Source organism: Canis lupus, chromosome 28 (assembly GCF_048164855.1).
Source record: "Canis lupus baileyi chromosome 28, mCanLup2.hap1, whole genome shotgun sequence".
Taxonomy (NCBI): domain Eukaryota; kingdom Metazoa; phylum Chordata; class Mammalia; order Carnivora; family Canidae; genus Canis; species Canis lupus.
This window is the reverse complement of record NC_132865.1, coordinates 13,792,734-13,816,936: the sequence shown is the minus strand read 5'-3', so window position 1 is coordinate 13,816,936 and position 24,203 is coordinate 13,792,734. Positions and strand designations below refer to the sequence as shown.

The 24,203-nt window shown below is 40.0% G+C and overlaps 1 protein-coding gene and 1 pseudogene across 5 annotated transcripts in view; both read right to left on the bottom strand.

The window, feature by feature from the left end:
- The window catches only part of ZNF704 (zinc finger protein 704), a 257,823-nt gene that overhangs the window by 158,303 nt on the left and 75,317 nt on the right, over nucleotides 1-24,203 (bottom strand). The gene's annotated exons all lie outside the window — the stretch shown is intronic.
- Nucleotides 11,538-11,644, bottom strand: LOC140620443 (U2 spliceosomal RNA; annotated as a pseudogene).

The following is a 24,203-nucleotide window of genomic DNA, read 5'->3' as shown; positions in this document are numbered from 1 at the left end:
CCAATGGATAGTCTTTCCTCCTTTATCGAATATTAGTTGCCCATAAAGTTCAGGGTCCACTTCTGGATTCTCTATTCTGTTCCACTGATCTATGTGTCTGTTTTTGTGCCAGTACCACACTGTCTTGATGACCACAGCTTTGTAGTACAACCTGAAATCTGGCATTGTGATGCCCCCAGATATGGTTTTCTTTTTTAAAATTCCCCTGGCTATTCGGGGTCTTTTCTGATTCCACACAAATCTTAAAATAATTTGTTCTAACTCTCTGAAGAAAGTCCATGGTATTTTGATAGGGATTGCATTAAACGTGTATATTGCCCTGGGTAACATTGACATTTTCACAATATTAATTCTGCCAATCCATGAGCATGGAATATTTTTCCATCTCTTTGTGTCTTCCTCAATTTCTTTCAGAAGTGTTCTATAGTTTTGAGGGTATAGATCCTTTACATCTTTGGTTAGGTTTATTCCTAGGTATCTTATGCTTTTGGGTGCAATTGTAAATGGGATTGACTCCTTAATTTCTCTTTCTTCAGTCTCATTGTTAGTGTATAGAAATGCCACTGACTTCTGGGCATTGATTTTGTATCCTGCCACGCTACCGAATTGCTGTATGAGTTCTAGCAATCTTGCTATAGCATTCTTTTAATTTAGATTTCTCTGACCATTTCCTCACTTGTGTGTGATTCTTAACAGATATTAGAATCCTTTTAAGTCCCAGTCTCATCTTTTCCTCTCCTCACTTGTAGTTCTAAACCCAAAATCCTATGGGAATTTTGATCAGTACTATAATTATATAAGTAAAAATTTGTAACATTTACAAAAAAAACTACAGTTAACCTTAAAATCAATTTATGAAGAATAGACATTTTTTTAAAAGATCTCATCTGAGAGCGAGCGCGCATATGCATGCCAGTGTGGGGAGGGGCAGAGGGAGAGAGAATCTTAAGCAGATTGCCTTACTTGGGGCTGTATCCCACAACCCTGAGATCATGACCTGAGCTGAAATCAAGAGTCAGTTGCTTAACTGACTGAGTCACTCAGGCTCCCCCATCTTTTTATTATATAAAAGAGTATATATTTCTTTAAGTCATCTTTTGTATAGCAAAATTTAAAAAAAAACTTTGTATAGATCATACACTTTTCATGAAGAGTATTCTTACAGGGGATCCCTGGGTGGCTCAGGGGTTTAGCCCCCGCCTGAAGCCCAGGGAGTGATCCTGGGGAACCGGGATCGAGTGCCACGTCGGGCTCCCTGCACGGGAGCCTGTTTCTCCCTCTGCCTGTGTCTCTGCCCCTCTCTGTGTGTCTCTCATGAATAAATAAAAAAAATTTTAAAAAGAGTATTCTTATATTACTCTGCTGTTGAGAATTTTTTAAAGTTATGTTTTCTTACTGGTTATAAACTGGAATCACCCTCTAACTAGAGGCAACTGCTTTTTTTATTGGTTTTACTTGCAGTCACTTCACTGAACTCTAGAATTACTTTTCAAAATGTCTCATTATTTTAATTTTTCTAGGTAGGTGATCAATACTTATAGACAATGCACTTGTAGAGGAAATGTGATTAGTGTACTTCTAGACAAGGCCCAGGGTATAGTCACTTAAAAAATGATATGCTAACAACGACCCTGCACATTGCCCTTTTTTACCCCATCCCCACTCCACCCCCACCTGCTTCTCTGGTCAGCAATGCCCTCCCATCATCGCACAGAAACCACCTCACCTCTCTCCCTACATGAGCATTTTCCCTCCATACAAAGAGCATGCACAAGCTGTGTTTTTCTTTTCACCAATCACAACTCATCAGTCATCACAGGTAACTGCTGCTCACGGCACAGGTGCCTTCACACGGGCTCTCTTTCCACAGTCTGACACTCTTTTTCAGATATCTCAGGAAAATCATTCCTCACTTCACTACATCTGCAAATTGAAAGGCAAGACAGGTGCCGATAAGACTGTACTATAAGAAACGAAGTGAAATGAGACTTAACATAGATTCAGGTCCTTGAATCTTTAACGTTACTGAAAAACCTTAAGTTTCCTGTAGACTGTCACAAATCTCCATCTACATTCTTACCCTTCCTATTCCTCTGATTAGACTCATTTTTCTTTTCCTGTCAGCATTAAGAGTAAGATCATCGTGTTGGTTTTTCATTTTGCTTTGCTTTAGTGAGTGGTATCAGATTGGTTTCAGCTTTAGCTATCCAGAAAGTTAGTGGACACCATCACCCGTATGACGTCGGCCAGGATGAGGGGAAAATGCAAGTGGAAGAGGGACAAATGGGGAAAGCTGGCCTGAAGACACATCAACAATCACCAATGGAGTCTAAACACAGGCCAGGGCCACACAAAGGCCAACAGCAGTTCTGGATAGTGCAGTGGTGGGCAGTGGGACATTTACTGGGTAGGTGATGTGTGAACAGCTCATTTCCTTGAGGTCATAAAAGACTGTTATATACATCTTAGATGCTAGAAAAAAGCATCTAAGATTGCACAGGGAGGAATTGGTGGTGGTCGTACAGTATCCACAGCTTGACGCTGAGGTTAGACTGCCTGATTTGGCATCTTGGGTCTCGTTTCCTTAGCCGTTTGATCTTAGCATCTTCTTCAACCTCTGTCATGCTTTGGTTTGCTTTGTGTGGAAAATGGTGAGAACCAATCTCAGAAGGCTTTTGTAAAGATTAAATGAATTAACACATATAAAGCATTTGGAACCATGCATGGTATAGTAAGTGTGCATTAGTTGTTATTTCTAAAATCACTATAATTATTATTCTTTAGGCACAAGAGGTCCCACGTGGGTTGAATGAAAAATCCCATATGCCAAACCTGGACACAAACTTGGCCTCTTCCAAAGGGAACTCCCATCTGATACTGTCCCTCAAATCCAGAGAGCTTCAGTTTTAACCTCTGTACAAGGAGAGACTTGGAGGGAAAGATAAAAAGTTGTTACCCAGCTATTTTTCTCTGGTTCTTTGAGGGGTAGGATGCCGTCCAGGTATGGATAGCTGGGAAGGGGCAAAGACTGTCAAAAGGTACATTCTTAAGAATATATATTATTGCCCATATACTACATTTTGGCTACATAAGGGGTTAAATTTACTTTGCTTTTTAAATTTATCCTTTGAAGTAAACCTAGTAACTGTGTTTCTATGGAAAAAATATACATTTAATTCCAGAGTATACACCCCTAAATAAGTATAATCCATTTTGGGGGGGGGATTTATGTCTGGAAGAAGTTTAATAATATCTAAAAGCTGCTTCTGCATGGGATTGCTCAGTACATTCCCAGGGAAGTCTCAAAGAGCAAAATTCTTTAAGAGAGACCAGAAAGTCCAACCCCTGAATACAAGATCAGATTAATCAGGTCCCTACTTTATAAAACTGCAGGCTTTCTATTGGGGAAGATTAATCTGGCATTGCAACCCAACTGCGTTGCCAAGTTCTATAATTACAGCAACTCCTCTGAAGTTTATTCAAAATCTGGTTCCAAGCCAGAGCTCTGCCCACATTCCTTTACTACTTCCTACCATGATACCCAGACCTCACGTTTTGAAAAACATATTTTAAATCCTCTCTAGAACCATGTCCACCAACTGGACTAAGAGGCTGAGAGACTGGCCACCTGCAATCCAGTCCACTCTCAAGGCCTGCCAGTGCTGGGCACCCCTGCAGCCACCCAGAGTGTTCTCTGCCTAGAGCCCCCATGCCCACAGCAGTGTGTCAGATCACGAATCATGAAGCAAATGCAGTCTTCAAGGGCCATTTTTAATGAGACTTGCCACGGGGGTGCTCTTCCTTATGAGCATCACTATAGTCTGAGGAGAAATCTATAAATGTACCAGTTACTGACAGGCATCACAGGCCCACGGCTGCTTTCCTTTTCCCAGGCGCTTGCTCCTTTCCATGGACTTCATAACAACAGAAGTGTCTACGCTTTGGTTACTTCAGGCTAGTTAGTGTCTGGCTACAAACTAGGTTGTATGATAGAAAACACTAAAAAAAAAATTAAAACCATAGTTAAACACCAACTATTTGTCTGATGGAAAGAAACAGTATTGAAAAGAACACCATCACAGAATTTCTAACGATACTCACATCCAGCAAAAGATAGAAAGTTGGTTTATTTATGTTGGTTCTTGCAAACGACACGTCATATCTAGAGTTGATAAACGTGAGGTCTGAACAGAGAAACTCAGGTCCCCTGCTTCTGGTTTTGGGTTCGAATCTCATGATTTAAACACTAGAGGTATTTATTTCGTACCTACTTATAGAAGTCCTTGTCTTAGCCACCAGGAGACAGAAGACAGACAATAACAAAAAGCTAAATGTTGCACGTTTATAATATTCTAGGCACTTTACGTGCATCACTGCATGTGATCCTCACAGCAGCTCCAGGAAGGAGTTATTATTCTCCCATTTACAATGAAGACTATAATGGGGAGATTTTAAATAACCTAAGGATCCATGGCTGGTAAGTGACTGGAGCTGACCAGGCAGTCTGATGCAGAGCCCCAGCTCTTAACCACTCAGTATACTGTCTCACCATCCCTGGCCTGAAGAAGTTTACGTGTAGAGTAATGGCAATGCCAATACAGACATTATAACATGAGGTAGAATAAGGTCAATGCCATAACAGGTGTCAAAGTCTCAGAGATTCACATCCAGAGGGAAGAAACAGCAAAGCTCTCTTGAGGAGGTAGGACAAGTGAGCTTTGAGTGATGTTTGGGTCATAGATAATACAAGGGCAGGATTAGTGGTGGATGGAGGAAAATCCAGTCTTTCAGAAGGAAGGAACAGCATGAATGAATTCAGAGAGAAGATACAAGCAGGAACAGTAATAGCAAATAGTACAGCGTGGCTGGAAGGTAAGGGACACAAACCAGGAAGGAGAGGGAGAAGGAAACAGAATATACCACTGGCAATATTACTCTAGAAAGCCCCTACTTCCAGGCTTAGAAATGTGTTCTAAATTTTTCAAAGAACAGGACCCCACCATACGTTCCTAAGAGATTCCTGTGGACAGAATGGAATAAAAATGGTACCAGTAGGATTGGAGAGAGAGGGAGGGATCTTCAAGACTTGTAAGCCGAACGGTCACTGGAGCAAGAGGAGAATGGTGGCATCTCTGCCGGGTGGATACACGTATACCCTACTCCCTGGAACCTGGAAATGTGACTTTGTTTGGAAAAAAGTTCTTTGTAGATGCAATTAAGTTAAGGCTCTTCAGATGTGATCATCTTGGATTATTTGTGCGGGTGCTGAATTTGATGACAAGTGTCCTTATAAGAGAAAAGCAGAGGAAGATCTGAGACAGAAGAGAAGACTTAGGGAAGAAGAAGAGGCAATGTGGCCATGAAGGCAGAGGCTGGAGTGATGAGACCATGAATCAAGGAATGCTGTCACCAGACACTACAAGAGGCAGAGAATGGACTCTTGTTCAGGTCTCCCAGGAGGAATAATGCCCTGCTGGATGTTAGACTTCTGGCATCCAGAACTGTGAGAGACAAAATTTCTGGTAAGTCACCCAATTCATGGGAATTTGTTATAGCTCTAGAAAAATAATATAGCATTCTTTTTCTTTTTTAAAAAAAGATTTTATTATTTATTCATGAGAGACACAGAAAGAGGCAGAGACACAGGCAGAGGGAGAAGCAGGCTCCATGCAGGGAGCCCGACGTGGGACTCGATCCCATGTCTCCAGGATCACGCCCTGGGCCAAAGCCAGGCACTAAACTGCTGAGCCACCCAGGCTGCCCCCTAATATAGCATTCTTACTACAAAATAGAAAAGTTTGTCAGAGAGCTGATTTGGAGAAGTGTTTAGAAATTGACCAATATAATTTATATAGTTTGTAGAAAAATTACATCACTTGGGATAAAAAGAGTAGGTTGGGCCGAGAAAGCAGGGTAGACTCTTTTCCTTTCCCACACACTCAGCTCATTATCATTAGTTTTGTCTTAGCATTTGTCAAGATGTGAACCACATGAGCTAGCTGAAAATGCACATTCTTGGGGCCTATCTTCAAATTCTGATGCCTTTCTTTAAAAAAGAATTATTTATTTATTCATGAGAGACACAGAGACACAGGCAGAGGGAGAAGCACGCTCCCTGTGGGGAGCCTGATGCGGGGGTTGGTCCCAGGACCCTGGGATCACGACCTGAGACAAAGGCAGATATTCAACCACTGAGCCACCCCGGTGCCCCTTCTGATGCCTTTCATATGGGGTAGAGCTCAGGAATCTAGTTTCGAAAGCATCCCAGGTGAGTCTGATGCAAGTGATCCTTTAACACAGAATGGACAAGTTTTTCTGTCAAGGGCCAAGTGATATATTTCTATTTAGGCTTTGTGGCCATAAAATCTCTGTCCCAAGACCTGAATCTGCTAAAGTAGCACAAAAGCAACTGTTGACAATATATAAACAAGAGTGTCTGTACTCCAGTACAACTTTATCAAATTTTATTATGTACCTTATTACATGAGACTGAATTTCATATAATTTTCTTGTGTAAGGAAATATTCTTTTTTAAAAAAACTTTTTTGCCCCTCATCCATTTAACAATGTACAAAAACAGGTGGTGAGCCAGATTTGGTCCACGGGCCATAGTTTGCCAACCCCAGCTTTAACATGCTGCAGTTTGCAAATCACTGCTTTAAATGTTAGAGCTGAGATATTTTTCAAGTCAGGGGCATGCCATGAAGCAGCAGGAGAGAGAGGAGTAGGGGAAACATCTGATGCACTAGAATAACCCCCAGCATGCTGGCAGCCTCTGCTAAAGCAGTAGCCCATAACGTGCAACCACACTTGCGAAAGGGTGTCACTCGTGGGAACACGATCCTTCAGGCATGCTATAGACTTAAAAATAGACCGAGGGCCGTTGTCCTGAGTAGTGCTGGGCAGACCTAATGTATAGACTGCAGCCTACAGGAAAAAGCCAGGTTTTCACTAGTTCAGTTCTGCCCCCTATTCCCCCGTTGAAGAATGTCTCAGAGAATGCAGAGCCGTGGAGGGGAGGATACAGCCTCAAATTCCTTCTAATTTATCAGTCCTTCATAAACTCCAGTATGGTAAATGCAATGAATAACACAAGACTTTCAATGTATTTTATGATGTTGGATTGTGACCTGCCACCAAAGCCTCAGGGAACTGCTACTTGGTGAAAGAAGGCAACTTGCCTTCTCCATTCCTGGGCAATCACTGCTGCTGTCTCCTCTCCGTACCTCCAGCTTTGATTTAGCCCAGCTAGGCTAGAACCGTCTGCAAGCTTCCTCTACCTGGGTCACAGACAAAAACAAGTACACATAACAGAGATCCACGACAGAACCAAGATGCTATAAGATTTCAATAAGCGGGAACTCTGGGCTCAAAATAAGATGAAATTTAACTAGGACAAATGTAATTGTCTGCATTTACATTTAAAGAGATTCAATTATAAAAGCACAAGTTGGAGGAGAGACTTTATGAGCAGCTGCGTGATGCACCAGTTCACAGGATAAAGGCCTCAGGGATGTTTTTAACTACAGTCTCAACAAAGCTAGTGAGATGGGGCTGCTAAAGTACTTAATACAATTTTTGGCTGCATTAATGTAATTACAATGTCCAGATGAATACAAGAGTTCACTGGACTCTGAGATAATCAGATGACACGTAAGAGCCCTTCAGCAGTTCTGGGCATTCGGTTTTAAAATGAATGTTAAAATAAAATAGTAGGAAAGTCATTCAGTAATGGGACTATAATCAGAGGAGGGCAGGGGAAGAGACAGCCTGAAAATGTATTTTATTGAGAATATTTGAAGGAGCCGGAATTGTCAGCAGTGCTTTTGAGGGAGTACTTGGAAATATTTGGAAATGAAGTAAGTGTCACATTTTTCAAAGTTAAGCTACACAATCAAGGAAAAATAGGTCAAAGCCATAAAAGTGTAAAGTCTACATATTTGGATTCCCGGAAAGCAGACCTGAAGGAATGCAGAGAAAATGTGATGTGTGCTTCGGCAGAGGGGTGTATATGTACCAGGAAGCAGGATCCAAAGTGGGAATCACAGAAGCAAACATTCATCTTGCCCATCCTGCACTGCACACGGAGAGAAGGCCTAACCGTCTGAGAAAGATGAGAGCATTCTATTATCAGAGTTTGGAGCCATCCAACATTTAAATCATACAATTTAAGTCTCTCCTTGTTCTGATGCCACATTCTAGCAACCTGCTTAATTCTAGCAACTCTGTATAAATAGATAAACTTTAGAAATCTGACTTCCATTCAGCTTGACTACTAGGAAAGGATGTAATAGATTTCTTATGGGCATTTAAAAAATTAATAAACAATAGTTTAGAATAGTTTTAGGTTTGCAGCAATGGTGAATGGCAAGTACAGAGAGTTTGCATATACTCCCTGCCCCCCACCCCCCGCTCCCTGCCCTATGGACAAATTATCCCATCATTGACATTCTGCACCACAGTGGTACATTTGTTACAATGGATGAACCTATATTATTAACACATCATTATCACCCAAAGTTCACAGATTATATTAGGACTCACTTTTGGTGGTGTATCATTGAGTTTTTCTGTCCTAAAAACGCTCTGTGCATTGCCTATTCATTTCTCCTTATCTTGAGCCCTTGGCAACCACTGATATTTTTACTGTTCCCATAATTTTGCCTTTTCTAGAATGTCATATAATTGGAATTCGTCAGTGTGGAGCCTTTTCAGATTGGCTTCTTTCACTTAGTAATATGCATCTAAGTTTCTTTCATATCTTTTCATGGCTTGATAGCTCACTTCATTTTAGGGAATAATATTCCATTGTCTGGATGTACTGTAATTTATCCATTCACCTACTAAAGGACATCTTGGTTGCTTCTAAGTTTTGGCAATTATGAATAAAGCTGCTATAAACATCTGTGTGCGGGCTTTTGTGTGAACATAAGTTTTTAACTTCTCAAACCATGGAGCGTGATTGCTGGATCATATGGTAAGAACATATTTACTTTTGCAAGAAACTGCCAAACTGTCTTCCAGAGTAGCTGGAGCAAATACCATGGAGCATGGGTAAATACCAAGGGTAAATACCATGGAGTGTGATCACTGGATCTTATGGCAAGATTATGTTTACTTTTGTAAGAAACTGCCAAATTGTCCTCCGGGGTAGCTGTACCATCTTGCATTCCCACCAGCAGTGAATGAGAGTTCCTGTTGCTCTTCCTCCAGCATTTGGTATTGACAATGTTCCAGATTTTGGCCATTCTAATAGGTGGGTAGCAGTATCCCTTTGTTGTTTTAATTTGCAATTCCCTCATGACATGTATGTAATGTTGAACATCTTTACACATGCCTATCTGACATCTGTATATCTTCTTTAGTGAGATATAGAAGTCTATTAAGATCTTCTGCCCATTTTTAAACTGGGTTGTTTGTTTTCTTATTATTGAGTTTTAAGAGTTCTTTGTATATTTCGGATACAAGTCCTTCCTCAGATGTGTCTTTTGCAAATATTTTCTCCCATTCTGTGGCTTGTCATCTCATTCTCTTGACACGGTCTTTCATAGAGCAGATGTTTTTAACTTTAAGAGGTCCAGCTTATCTATTGGTTCTTTCATTGGTTTTGCCTTTGGTATTGTATCTAAATAGGCATCACCATACACAAGGTCTTCCAGGTTTTCTCCTAGGCATCTTTTTTTTTTTAACTTTTTAATTTTTATTTAATTTTATTTTTTAAAGATTCATTTATTTACTCATGAGAGACACAGAGAGAGAGAGAGAGAGAGACAGAGAGAGAGAGAGAGAGGCAGAGACATAGGCAGAGGGAGAAGCAGGCTCCCCGCAGGGCCTGACGTGGGACTTGATCCCAGGACTTGATCATGACCTGAGCCAAAGGCAGATGCTCAACCACTGAGCCACCCAAGTGTCTCTCCTAGACAACTGTAAAAAATTTTTTAAAAAATAAACATTATCTTTTAGAAGTTTAGATATACAGAGAAATTGAAGAGATAGTACAGAGCTCCCCTAAACCTCCTCATCCAGTTTCTCCAATTATTACCAACTTATATTAATATGGTACATTTGTCACAATTTAAAAAACTAGTATTCATATATTGTTATTTACTAAAGTCCTTAATTTATTCAGATTTCCTTAGTTTTTCTAATGTCCTTTCATTGTTCTGGTATCCTATCCAGGATACCTACACTACATTTAATTGTAATGTCTCCTTAGGCTCCACTTGGCTGTGATAGTTTCTCAGACTTCCCTTGTTTTTGGTGACTTTGCAATTTTGAGGAGTGCAGTCAAGTATTTTATAGAACATCCCTCAATTGGGATTTGTATCAATCTTTTGCGTAATTAGAATGGAGTTACTGGTTTGGAAGAAGATCACACAAGTAAAATGTCACTTTCATGACATTGTATCAAGGGTATATAATACTAACATGACTTATCACTGCATATAACCTGGCTGAAGTAGTATTTGTTAGGTTTCTCTGCTGTAAAGTTACTTTTCTTCCTTAACACTGTACTCATTGGAAGGAGTCACTAAGAGCAACCAACACTGAAGGAGTGGATTTATGCCCTATGCTCTTGAAGTGTAAACATTTATGTAAATTATTTGGAATTCTTTTGCACAAGAGATTTTCTCCTCTATAATTTATTTCTCAGATTGTTCATTTATATCTATATGAGCTCATGGATACTTATTCTATGCTTTGAGTTATAATCCAATACTATTTTATTTTGTTGTTTAGAATAGTCTCAGCTTTGGACATTAGAAGCTCTTTCTGTTGGATCCTTTGGTCTCTGACATGCACCCAGCAATGTGCTTTTTTAAATTCTTTACTTCCTGGCCTGACAAGATTCTTTAGGCTCATCTTGTATATTTCTTTTCTTGGTTCTAGAATCAGTCATTTTTTCAACGTTGACCCGGTTCCTTTCACTGGAGGATGGTATTGAAAACCACCATCTGGGTGTGAGGTATGCTTGTTGCTACCAGAGTGTTGTTACTTCTAGGTTATCTCAGCAGAGGGAGGAACTATTATACTAGTCCTTATTTATACACGCACATCTATATATGTGGCGTTGCATTTAAACCCCCTTCTTATGTGAGCTGCCTAGGTGCTGAGTTGCATTCACCTATCTGGTCAACTCTTAAGACATACAACTTCTGTGTCTGTCAGGGGCCCACTGGCCTTTACTTGAAAAATGCCCTGCCACACCTCCATACACTACTGTTGCCCTGCTTTGAACTTTTATGGAGATTTTTGGTCTGGAGAAGAAAATATTTAGAAAGCATATAATAGTTACATTCAAATATTAGAGTAACTTACATAGAAGAGGGGTAATTTGGGGTCGCTCCATAGAGCAGAACCAGAACCAACCACTGAAGTTACATGGAAGACAATTTGAAGTTAACATGAAGAAAAATCTATAAAAATCAGAACTTTGTCTTAAAAAGGAATGAGCTGGTCTTGAAAAGTCATAAACTCTGAATAAATAGACAAGCTCAGAGACTGAGTGACCATTAGCTTGTCCTGGATGTTATGATGGAGATTCTTATACTGGGTCACAGACTGGACTCACTGAGAGCCATGTCTCCCAAGTTGATAAGAACAGATACTACACTTGATCTTAGCCAAAAGGCTGAGCAGCGATGCCATGTCTCCTAAAGCAAAAAGTCTTAACCCTATAATAAGAGCTGCCTTTACAAAAATGGTCTTATAATATAAACCCATGCACTTATGGCCCAAAAGATTAAGATTTTTTAATAAATGAATAGGTAAGGCTCCGGATTATTATTATACAAAAAGAACACATTTTTAATAAGTTCCCTTTAGTTCTTAAATACAGAAGTAAAATATACTAAAGAACAGAAGAGACTTGTTTTTATTGAATAAATGTGACTGAAGTAGAGGTGGATAGTATACACTTTAATTGCAAAGATTACAGCAAATATTTGAACCATTGCAATAACCTCATGTAGAGAAAAGATTCTGAGCTCTATTTTACATCTGCTGTGTGCTGTGTGCTAGTTCATCTGATGAGAAACTTCTGGGATAGCATCCAAGGAAATCAGGCAATTCTGAACACCCTTTTCAGATATGTTGCCAGATTCTTTTGCTCTTTACCTCCCCTTTTCCTTAAAAATTATGCACAAGGGAGCACGTGTGTACATGCACATTTGCACACGTGCACGCACGCTCACATACCTTCACTCTCTGTAAATAATGATAAAGGTCTAATCATGTCACCAACATGTCATCAGCACCCCAGATGTTCCTACTCAGAGAAAGAATAACACACACCCCACAACCGTCAGAAGATGAAAGAGCTTCCTAAGCTAAACTTTCAATAAACACAGCCGTGGCATCACGTGGAGGGTAACTGTATTTTACACATGCACCTATATTCTTATAAACTGTGCATAATGAGATCAGCAGAAATTAAATGAATAAAAACGTATTTCTGCTGACTCAATGAGAATGGCTGATTCATCTAATTTTAGTTTTTTTCCTTTTCTTTCCTTTCCTTCCTTCCTTCCTTCCCTCACTCCCTCCCTTTTCCCCTTCCCTTCCCTTCTCTTTTCTTTCTTTTAAATTAAGACAAATTTTTACTGCCTTGTGTTCACTCCTTCCCAGTATATTTTCTGCTGACAACAATCACAGCTCAGTTTCGCCTTCCCTCCCTCCAATTTCTGAGGTCTGTGCTTCACAATGGAGTTTGTGACAGAGAATGACCAATGAGTACCACCAGGATGTTGTGAAGAAAGAAGAAAAAAACTTATAAAGGAATTAATATCTTTTATAAAATTATCTTAATTATAATAAACTTTTCATCTAAAAATGCCCACTCTGATGGGAGTGTGGGGGGAGGGGGATACACAGTTTCTCTGCCATATTGAAGCCATAATGATTCAGCAGGTTCCTATTTTCCCATATTAGCACGATTTCAAGTATATTTGCAAATTTCAAAATCAAAACACCAGGCAGCATGAATTTATGACACATTTTATTTTTATTAATAAAATTCCATGCATGACAATAATCAGTATTTCGTACAGATGCAGTGACAAGATATTTAAAAAGTGTTGGAACAATTAAAATAGCTGAATACTACTATAAACATAAAAAAGGAAAACCAACAGAGTAAAACTGCTCAGTTGAACCCAACTTGTTTATAATTTATAAAAATCTCACATATGCTGGTCTTGAGTTAATAGCCCTTCTTGTCTTTTAAGACCATTAAATTCATAACTTTTAACAACAAATTATGAAAAAGAATTAAAATAATCATTGAAATAGAATGGCAGACACTGCCAATTCTATAATCAGTTTCTCCTTCTTTCTTACTATCAGAATGTTTGGCATATTTGGGATGGTGATGTTTCCAGTTCAGAAAGTACACTTCCCAGGCTGTAGGAGTGGCTGAGTGACAATTCTGTCCTATGAGATATGATTGGAAGGCACAAGGTGGCCTTCAGTGAAGGCCTTTAAAAAAAAGCAAACTCAGAGCACCTAGGTGGCTCAGTCAGTTAATCAACTGCCTTCAGCTCCGGTTATGATCTAGGGGTCCTGGGATCGAGTCCCGGGCTGGGCTCCCGGCTCAGTGGCGTGTCTGCATCTGCCTTTGCTCCTCCCTCCTTGCTCATACTCTCTCTCTCTCTCTCTCTCAAAAAAAATAAATAGAATCTTTGAAAAAATTTAAAAAATAAAAATAAAAAAAGCAAATAACTCTTCCCTTTCTGCTCGGCCTTTTCTCTAGCCTCTGTCAGGAAACAAGCGCAATGTCAGAAACTACAGAAAGAATGTTAGGTCTAGGAGGATGACAGCCACCTATGGGGGAAGGTGGAGGGTAAAATCACAAGGAGCACGGGCCTATTATGACATCCTGAGTTACTCTATAAGCTATGAAGTGGTTTCTTTAAGACTTCTTATTACGCAGAGGAGAAAAAAATGAATTTGTTTAAGCCACTCTTACTGAAGTTTCTATTTCTACTACGTGTTGCTAAAACAATTTTAACTGATAAAAATAATGTCAAGCACCCTTAAGTAATTTAAAAATACCCACTTAAAAACAACTAAGATACTCACCGCTGCCCATTTTTATTCTTAAAGCAGATCTCCAAGGGACCTCTACTCTGAAATACTGCTGGCTGACTTTGAATAAATATGAACTTCTGAAAGTAAGTTTTCATTAAAAATTGTTTAAAATTAAAATTGCCGTTGTTTGGAGAATGATGTACTTCAAAGCATTACAAAGTGTTAAAGTAAAATGAAATAATATTCTGTGCCCCACTGGCTTCAGTTACTGAGCTTTCCCATATAATGACACCATGCTAAACCCAAGGGAAACCATAAGTAAACACAGTCCAAAAACATTCATTAGGAAGAAACCCGAGTGATTCTGTGAAAGAGTAAAAAGGCATTTTGATGATAATTGTAAAGTGAAGAGATGATTAAAAACTGGCCTACTGTGAGGAGCTACACAGCATGGACACCAAGGCATACTTCTGAGAGGGTCTCAGCGTCCCTGGGTCAGGCTCTGGTGGCAGAGCAACTGGCTCTTGATCATCATGTCTAATTTTAGCTACCATATTTAGATAGGTAGAGTATATTGTAAATTTAGACAAAATATTGTCATTGGCTAAATAAAAATGGATTGTTAAAGATGGTAAATACCAAGAATACTGCAAAGATCAGAAATAATAACCTCCCAACCCCCAAACCTATGTGGTTTGGCTTCAACGATTAAACACTGGGTGAATATAACAAAGTGAGTGTCTCCAAAGCTTTTGCCATTATCCCAAGGCTGGCTTCTGTCTCTGATGAGGATATAGATTACCAGACTCAACAAAGGCTGCCAAGAAGAAACAGATGAAGGATAAATTTTTATGAATGTGCTATTTGTATGTTAAAATCAAGTGACTTGTCAGTCAACAGATATTCACCGATGAGCACACGTATCAGCTTCTGGTCAGAGAATAAAAGCAAACGAGGTGGGAAAGAGGATGAAACTGTATGGGGCTGGTTCTAAGAGCCACAGCATTGCCCATGGATTGTATTCAGTTAGCAGTTGTCATTCTCATTGGTTAGTGTGCATTAGTATCACATGGGGGAAATACATAAAAAAGAAAGCTGCTTGAGTCTCACCCAAGAGTTCAGTCTTCAATTGTTTCAGGATCAGGCCCAGGTTAAGTATTATTTGAGAAATACTGCAGTGATGCTATCATGTGGTTAGGGTGAAGGATCCCTGGGCTGGAGTGAGAGTAGATGGGCCTTGAGCTGAACTTCGGGGATGGGCGGGACATTAGATCAATTAGGGGGAAGGAAGATTTGAAAGGGATGAGCGAAGGAAGAACCATGGGCAAAAGACAGTGATGAACAGTGATGACAGTGTGTCAGAAAGTTACAGGAAATAAAAATCACATACATGCATACATACATAAGATGGGGTCCATTTATAGACTTAAAAAAAAAAAAATGGTGGGAAATGGGAAACTATGGGTGAGGAACTGACCAGGTGACAAGGACCCTAAAGAAAGATCGGTGTGGCAGGAGCCTCCTGGATGAATGCCAGCATGGAGAAGCAGGAAGAGCAGCTAATGGCAGGTGCCAAAATCCCAGGTGAGAGGATGAGGTGCAGGCTTCAGTGAGGAGCACATTGGGCATACTGGGCAAGCTCTGAGGGCGTGGAAGTAAGACTACTGGAGGATGCTGTGGGATCCTCAAAGGAAAGGGGAAGGACTAAGATAGGAGGAAACATAGAAGGTGCTGCAGACAACGAAGGAAGGATGAACTAAAAATCCAGGTTGAGAGACCCTTGTGAAGAGGGAAAAAGAAGATGTACATCACAAGGTCCATGTGTCAGGGTGGAGGGAAATGAATGAAGAGAAGAACTCACATAGTATTTTAAGATGCAGCATGAGGTTGGGGGTGAGGCGGGAAAAGTGGGCGCCAGAGCAGAGCATTGCAAGTTGAAGTGGAGCTGGTTTAGTATATGCATGAGATCTTTCAGCCCATTGGGAGATAAAGGTATTGCTCTGCCCAATATATTCAGGTGAAATAGAATTAAAATGGGATGCCTGGGTGGCTCAGTGGTTGAGCGTCGGCTTTCGCTCAGGGCATGCTCCTGGGGTCCAGGATCAAGTCCTGCATCGGGCTTCCTGTGAGGGGCCTGCTTCTCCCTCTCCCTCTGCCTGTGCCTCTGCCTCTCTCTGTGTGTCTCCTTGAATAAACAAAATCTTAAAGAAAAGAAACAATTAAAATGAGAGTGAGGAATATAAGAGTATTTTCCATGTGTAAGCCTCCTTGCACTTTTGGGTAAAAGAGAATAGCGAAGAAAGACCTTGGTTCCCACTCCACCTTTGTGACAGAAGAATATATGTAGAGGTGAAGTGGAATAATAGTGTGTTTGTAGCTAGAGCAGTCCCTGTCCCTGGAGATCCCTAAGCAAAAACAAACAGCAAAATCTTCCCAAGAGGAGGAAAGAGATTTCCATCACCAATCAGAGCAGGGGAGAAATGCAGGGCCCAGAATTATATATTATCAAAGGAGCAGGCTATCCCAGGCACAGGAAATGTCAGAACCTTCGTGGCTCAGTGTTAGTAGAGAGATGACTACTGAATCTAGGTTGTGGGAACCATAGTCCTATTAGCAGACTGATTCATTGGAGCATGTGGATCACTGAACTCCACTACTCCCAAAGTGACTACTGCCTATACCTCCAAACTCTTCCTTACTCTGTGCTGGCTCCCAGGGATGAGTTTTTTGTGTATAGTCATCTGGACTGAAAGAATGGTGGCAGTACTGTCAGGAAGGCAGCAAGGAACAGCTAGGAAGGGAAGCACATGTGGGGAGTAAAGAGCCAAGGCAAAGATGTGATCAAGTGGACAGGTTAAGTCCGAGGTATGTCTGGCACATCCATGTAGGTACATCTGCAGGTGGTTGGAACGTGGGAACAAAATCCAGGGAAAGGGCCGAGTTGGACTTTTGCTTGACAATCAGCTCACAGTAGGGGTGCCTGACCTTGGAGTAGGTGACCTCACCGAAGGTATGGGGCATTGTCAGCCTTGAACATTTGCTGAATGACTGGGAAAAGAAAAACTAGGCTGATGAGCAGACCCCTTGGGCACCATCTTATATGGGGTTAGAAAGAAGAGTAGAGAAAAGAGACAGAAAAGAAAAGGCCAGTGAGCAGGAATGCTGGAAAGTTCAACACCGTGAAAGTCAAAGGAAAGGGATTCAAAGTGGTACCTCTTTTGTCTATTAGACTAAGATTTTAAACAGAACTGCTCAGGTTTTCTGGAAGCGCAGGCGCTGTTGGGAATGCAAACTCGAACAACTTCTGCAAAGCAATTTGGCAATAGACATCACCGCCCCCGCCCGGGCCCCCCGCATATCAGGAATATTTTTTTCTCAGGTTTATCAGTTAGAAATATGTAAGAGTGTGCACATGGCTTAGCTACAGGACAGTTAACCCTGGTGGTGTACTCTAAAATTACTCCCAATGATCCCTACCTCCTGGTATTCATGCCCTTGTATAACCTCCTCCCCTTGAAGTGGGCTGGCCTAGTAATTTGCTTCTGAAAAACAGAACACAGCAAAGTTGATGGTGCATCGCTTCTTTGATTAGGCTACCTAAGGTCCTGACTTTTGTCTTGCTGGCAGACCTTCTCTCTGGCAAAGTAAGTGCATGATATCCTTTTAACACATCAGGAGTGAAGAAGGAGTCTTCTTCTTGGCTTTGCTGAAGCAAGTTGGCACGCTGGGAAGGCCCACACGGTAAGGACCTGAGAGTCACTTCCAGCTAACAGTCAGCTAGGAACTGAGGCCCTCAGTCCAATAGCCTTTGAGGAAGTGAATTCTGCAACAATCACATGAGCTTAAAGTACAAGTAACCCTGGTCAAGCATTTAGATGAGATCCCACCCTGGCCAATACCTTAACTGAAGATTTGTGAGAGCTCTTGAAGCAGAGGACTCAGCCAAGCCATCCCCAGATTCCCGACCTACAGAAACTGATTTGTATTGTTTTAAACCAGTAGGAATTTGGGATAACTTGTTATACTGCAGTCGATAACCAGTTCAGTAAATTATAATTCTGTTTGTGATAATACATAAATGGAAACAACCAAAATGGCCACTAGGGTATTGGTTAAATAAAAATAGTATATACATATGATATAATTAAAATTAAATTTATGTCCTAGATGAATGTAGATATTCACAAAATTTGTCTGCAATGTATTAATTACAATACGTATCTTAAAAGTTCTAAAATTACATGTCATATAAAACTATTACTTGGAATAAGTATTCTTTGTATACCTAAGTCTAAAGGAATGAACAGAAAAATGCACATCAAGGTGTTAATAGTAGTTACCATGTGATGACTGGTTTATGGGCACATTTTGTTTTGTTTCTTCTGCTTATCTATACAAATTGTTTAAAATGACTGTATCCTGCATTATAATAAAAAGAACAATTAAATGCATAAATGAGAAGAAAATAACAATAAGCAAAAAAGGATCATGAGCAATATAGGCCACCACAGTAAATTAAGGAGGTCTCGTTCATTCTTTTTATTGATTGCTTTCTATGTGCCAGGATGAAAACTGAGAAGAGTTACTTGTTTCGATTTGGCAGGGAAAAGGGAACTGGTTATCTGAGACAACGCAGTGTCATCTCTTAATCAGTGAAAGAAGGGTGATTTGTTCCTATGTGCTAAGTGCATTGGATAATATCCAATATAAACAAGAAAGTGGAAGAATTTCAACTAATGTGGCAAAGCCATCATAATGAGTGTCGCAACTGGGTAGGAATCATTACATAGACAGCATCTGAAATCTATACTGGAAGCAAATAGGAAGAAAATTGACATCACTTGGACAAAACTGAGCAGTAGCACACTGACAAAACTGAGGGGGTTTAAGCATTGCAAACACAAATAGACAAGATGTATGCACACCGCAGAGGAAGAGAAACGTATTACTGCTAAGGAATTCTTAACACTGTTTTGGTGTGTTTGGACTTTTGTGCTTGGATGACCTGTTTCTTTCCAATACAAGTACTTTTAGGGCAGAAGCTTGAGTTTCTCCAATTCTCTTAGCCTTCTGAAGAAATATACCCGTATAGTAATAATTCAGAGTTTGATTCTGATGTAATTAAGCAAGAAAACCATCAGAGCAAGTTGATTGTCAAAGAAAACTGCTGTTCATCGTATAGTTCCACGTTTCAAAAATCTTTCTTGGAAACAGCCCAGAAAGAGCCAACCACCCAATATAAATATATTCTTCAGAAGAAAAAAACTCTTTAGGGAAGCAAGATATCACACTGAAAGAACAGAAAAGTTATTTTAATTTCCTAACATGCTCACCTTCTCCCGGAGACAAAGCTATACAACATAAAACCAAAGCGCCTAGATAAAGGCGGTCAAACAGCAAAACTCCCAAGGTCCTTGCAAACAAGTACAGTTAATTGCGGATTCTGCTTCTGTTTGGACACACACAAAGCTGTGCCTGGGCACAAACCGACAAGTGGATGTGTAATTACCATTCTGAATAAGTGAAGCGGTGATGGTAGATATGTAAAATGATGCAAGTGTGGCATGACTCAAGGCTTAGGATTGGAGGAAGAACTAGCACTGTTTTCCCTCTCTGGTCCCTATGGTCCAATAAGTGGAATTCCAAGGAACTTTTGCATGTAAGTTTATGAAAACAAAAGCGAAGAGCCACAGAATACATGCATGGAGCATGAAGCCTTGCATGGGGATGGAAGTATACAGGGTGAACACAGGGTGAGTGAGTCTGTGTTCAAAACCAGGAGATGAGGTGCCGTATCTTATTTCCAGGTTGCAGAGAGAATCCAGACTTGGGGGAACCGCTCCTCTTCCCCGGCCCACCCCCCATCTCAACACACAGAACTTCTATGAATAGCATGAGAGATACTCATCAGGGACAGACGGGAAAGCACCAGCACCTAAAAATGTGGAGACAATGCAAATGAATAACCCTTGGGTTTCTGAATGGAACTTGCCTTTTCCTTTTTAAAAAATGCTGTTCGCTCTGTTTAAATGGCACAGTATAAAAATGGGACTGTAACTTGTAATTTTGAGATACAAAATGTGAAACATAAAACAAGGGGTTATAAATCAGCCAGAGACCAATTAAAATACTTAGACTGTCATTCAAAAACATTCCACTGAACGTAATAAAATGAGTGGGTGGTTGGTTCTATTTTAATAACTGAAGGCTGCAGGAAGATTTTATTTCTTCAAACTATCAGCCAAATATACCCAGGACTGACTGGAACATGGAAAATACGCTTTCACATTATGTTAAGCTATAAAATGAAATAAAATCCCTCAAAAGACTGCATCGGAACAGTGTTCTGACTCACAGTAAGGCTCGTTTGAGGTTAAACAATATTTTATCTTCAGTATTTTACAATGATATTGGTGTACAGTATTTGTGTAGTTAATGTAATAATCATGTTATGTCCAATATTATTCCACCATTGTATCATAAATATGAAACCAGCCAGCGTCTCTCATTGGCATTTGGGGCAGGAGAGTTATTCACTCTGCTGAACTATTTCGCACAACCAAAACTGCCTCCTAGATATTTCCAAATACCTCTTGTGGGTAGAAAGGCACTTGGGTTTTGGTGATGATACTAATAATTCATTGAAAGAAATTAATTTTGACTGCTCCAAAATCTGTGTTGTTAAGTGGCATAACCATTTGCTTCTTTGAAAAAAAAATTTGATTCTTATTAAAAAAATAAATAAATAAAACCTGGAAGTTACTATTAACATTCCAAGTTGTAGGATGTTATTCAATAATACATATTAAAAGTCACAAGTAAATACTTATAATAATGTGTTACACGTGCTTAACACATTAACCTAAATTGGTTTAGGTTTAATTGGATTTATCTTTCCATTGTAGACCTGAACTCTAAGATAAATGCTGATTTCTCCTGAGACAAGGCAATATTTGATAATGAATCCCAATGTTTCTTGACTATCCATTCTGGAAGAGAGTTTAAGAGCTCAATTGGTCCAAGTGTCTAAAATATTTATGAAAACAGATGTCAAAATGGAGATTTTTGTTTACCAACAGTATGCAGTCAATAGAGTATAAGAATCCAAGTCTCTTGACTTTTAGGGAACAGTTCTTTCCTTTAGTTTACAGACTTTGGAATTTCAAGACCTCAAAATCTTTAAAAAAAAAATTGGGACCTAACATGAAATTGTTAATGTGTTAAGTTGCCCACAATCTAAATATTAAGAACAACCTTCTATCTATCACCATGATTCCATAAAAGGAAAGCCATTTTAACACCAAAGATATAGGTATTACACAAAACAAAAGGTTGTCCATTAGGGTGAAAACTTCATCATGGACCAATGTATATAGGCTGTAATATACCCCTTGATTTTTTTTTTTTTAAGATTTTATTTATTTATTCATGAGAGACACAGAGACAGAGAGGCAGACACAGGCAGAGGGAGAAGCAGGCTCTACGCAGGGAGCCCGATGTGGGACTTGATCCCGGGTCCTCAGGATCACACCCTAGGCTGAAGGCAGCTAAACCTCTAAGCCACCAGGGCTGCCCTACCCCTTGATTTTTTGTGGTTTTGTAGCTTTTGCTTTGTTTTGTTTTACTAATTCTTTTTTTAAAATTTTTTTACATATTTTTTTAATTGGAGTTCCATTTGCCAACATATAGCCTAACACCCAGTGCTCATCCCATCAAGTGCCCCCCTCAATGCCCATCACCCAGTCACCCGAGCCCCCCGCCCACCTCCCTTTCCACCACCCCTTGTTCGTCTCCCAGAGTTAGGGGTCTCTCATGTTCTGTCTCCCTTTCTGACACTTTCCACTCATTTTTTCTCATTTCCCCTTTATTCCCTTTCACTATTTTTACATTCCCCAAAAGAATGAGACCATATAATGTGAAATAAGTCAATCGGAGAAGGACAAACATTTTTTTTACTAATTCTTATTTCTGATCACCATTGCAGGCATCCAGCTAGTGACCACTAAGGTTTATGACTTTTCCTGTTAAAATGCTACGGGGATGTAACTGTAAGTAACATGATCAAGCTGTAAAAATCAAAGGCTTCCCATTGGGGCAGGCAAAGGCTAGGTGTATAAGACCCCACCCTTCAACAATAGACCAGTTGCCTGCTGTGGGAGTTTCAAGCTTGAGGATCCACCTTGTCATTTAACGGAATTATCAGTGCCTTTAAAGCTGACATCCATGCTGTTCCCCAGCACTACTGGCTTGTGATGCTACAGCTCTGGGGAGCACAGTAAACAAAGAGGAACAAGAAACTCAGACAAGACACAACATTGCATTCTCAAGTCCACAACCTCCAACCAACACCAGCTCAACTGCAGAGTCTTTAGTGCAATCATGGGGGACCCAGCCTTGATCTTATATGTACCCTTAGATAACACAGAACATTGCTTGGGAGTAATTTCAGTCAACTAAGAGAAATAAAGCTCTCAAGGGTCAAGGAAAGAATATTATAATTAGATACCATCGTTCTCATTGTAGGGTTGCTAATTTTTTTCTTTCTCACTAAATTTGCTTAAAATATGTTCATTTGTTTTTCGTGTCCAAAGTTACAGGAATAAGAAAACAAAGATGAGTTGTTCTATCCATTAAATTAAGCGTCCTTGATCTTAATTCTGACTATAGCAACAATGGCCTCCCCTCCTTCACCTAGAATGGCCAGATTTATATGAAACTATGACTGCCTTGGATTTTTAATTTTTTCCCTAACTCTAGGGTTTTCACTGGGTTCCTATGCTTCTGCACACAGACATGCACCACACTAGTTGCACTGATCATCCCCTAAGCTGCCACCTGCTATCACCTTCCACCTTTGATCTTTTGCTATCATCAGTGTAGTCTTTAAACACCACTGCTGCATTCTAACTGCAAAAACAAGTGCACTCCTTGGTGGAAAAATACCACATTCCAGCTTGGTGAAGCAGGTGGTGTGTTTCATAGGATGGAGCAGAAAGTAGCATCTCTTCCTCTCGAACAAGAAGGAAGACTATTAGCACATCAGCAAATAAAGTAGGGCTCGATGAATTTTAAGTGCTGCCTTACAAATGAAAATGTGGCAAAATTTGAAAAATCAGCTTTTAAAAAGTGTTTAAGTCCATTATTCAAACTCAGACTCTCAGCTTTAAAGAAAACCTTATTTCCCCAACTTTTAAAGAATGTGGATGACCAGATGATTTTTAAGATGCTCATAATTCTTTCTGCTCTGTGAGATATAAAACCTGGCTTTCGTATAACACAATGACAATCATACTCAGCACTACCACAGCTGGACAAAATATCCTGTTTTACTTCTAGCCCAGGTAGGCTGAAGAAAAGGCCTGCGTTTTTCCTTTATGTGGATAATGAGAATCAACATAATTAAATTACTCAGGGTCTGGGAAATAAAGAAGCAACAAATATATTTGGACTTCAAGTTTCAGCCATAGGCTCAGAAAAACTCATTGTTTTAAAATTTCTAGTCTGGGAAGTTTCCCCCTGCCCCTCATTAAGATTGGTTCTTCTGAAACCAAATAGGACATCTGGAGATTTGATGACATGAAGACAAGACCTCCTAATGAAGAGTAAAAGCCATCCTCAAGCCACCAACTGATTTTTGCAAATGGAGGGACTTCTGTCTGATTTTGACCAGGGTTAATAAAGAATAAGACTGACAACCAAACAGAGCAACATCCTTTATGGCAGATATGTTTGTCACTGGGTCACTTCTAGATGTGACATCTGCTACTCAGGGCCATATTGTCCTCAGGTTGATACCATGTGTACACAAAGAAATCGTTTCTCGTTTGTATAGTTTCACCACACGCTGGAGGAATGACTGAAGCAGAAGCTCTCCGTCTTGGGTGTGGATACTGGAGCACACTTGCAAACTGGTGTGGTTTCACTTTTGAGATCAAAGGAAGCCAACAGCAGACTCGGTGAGCTCAGCTGGGCATAATTCCAAAGGAAATGCAAGTAGCATAATTCCAACATAATAATGTCTCCCTGTATTTACGAGGGTGGCAACAGAAGGAGTGACTCAATATAGAAAATTCTGAGCCCAGAAACATCACACATATCAATGAAAAGCTGTGAAAACCTGTTTCTTAGTAGATGTGTTGACCTGGCCACTTGCTTGTCCAGAGGCTAGGTGATAA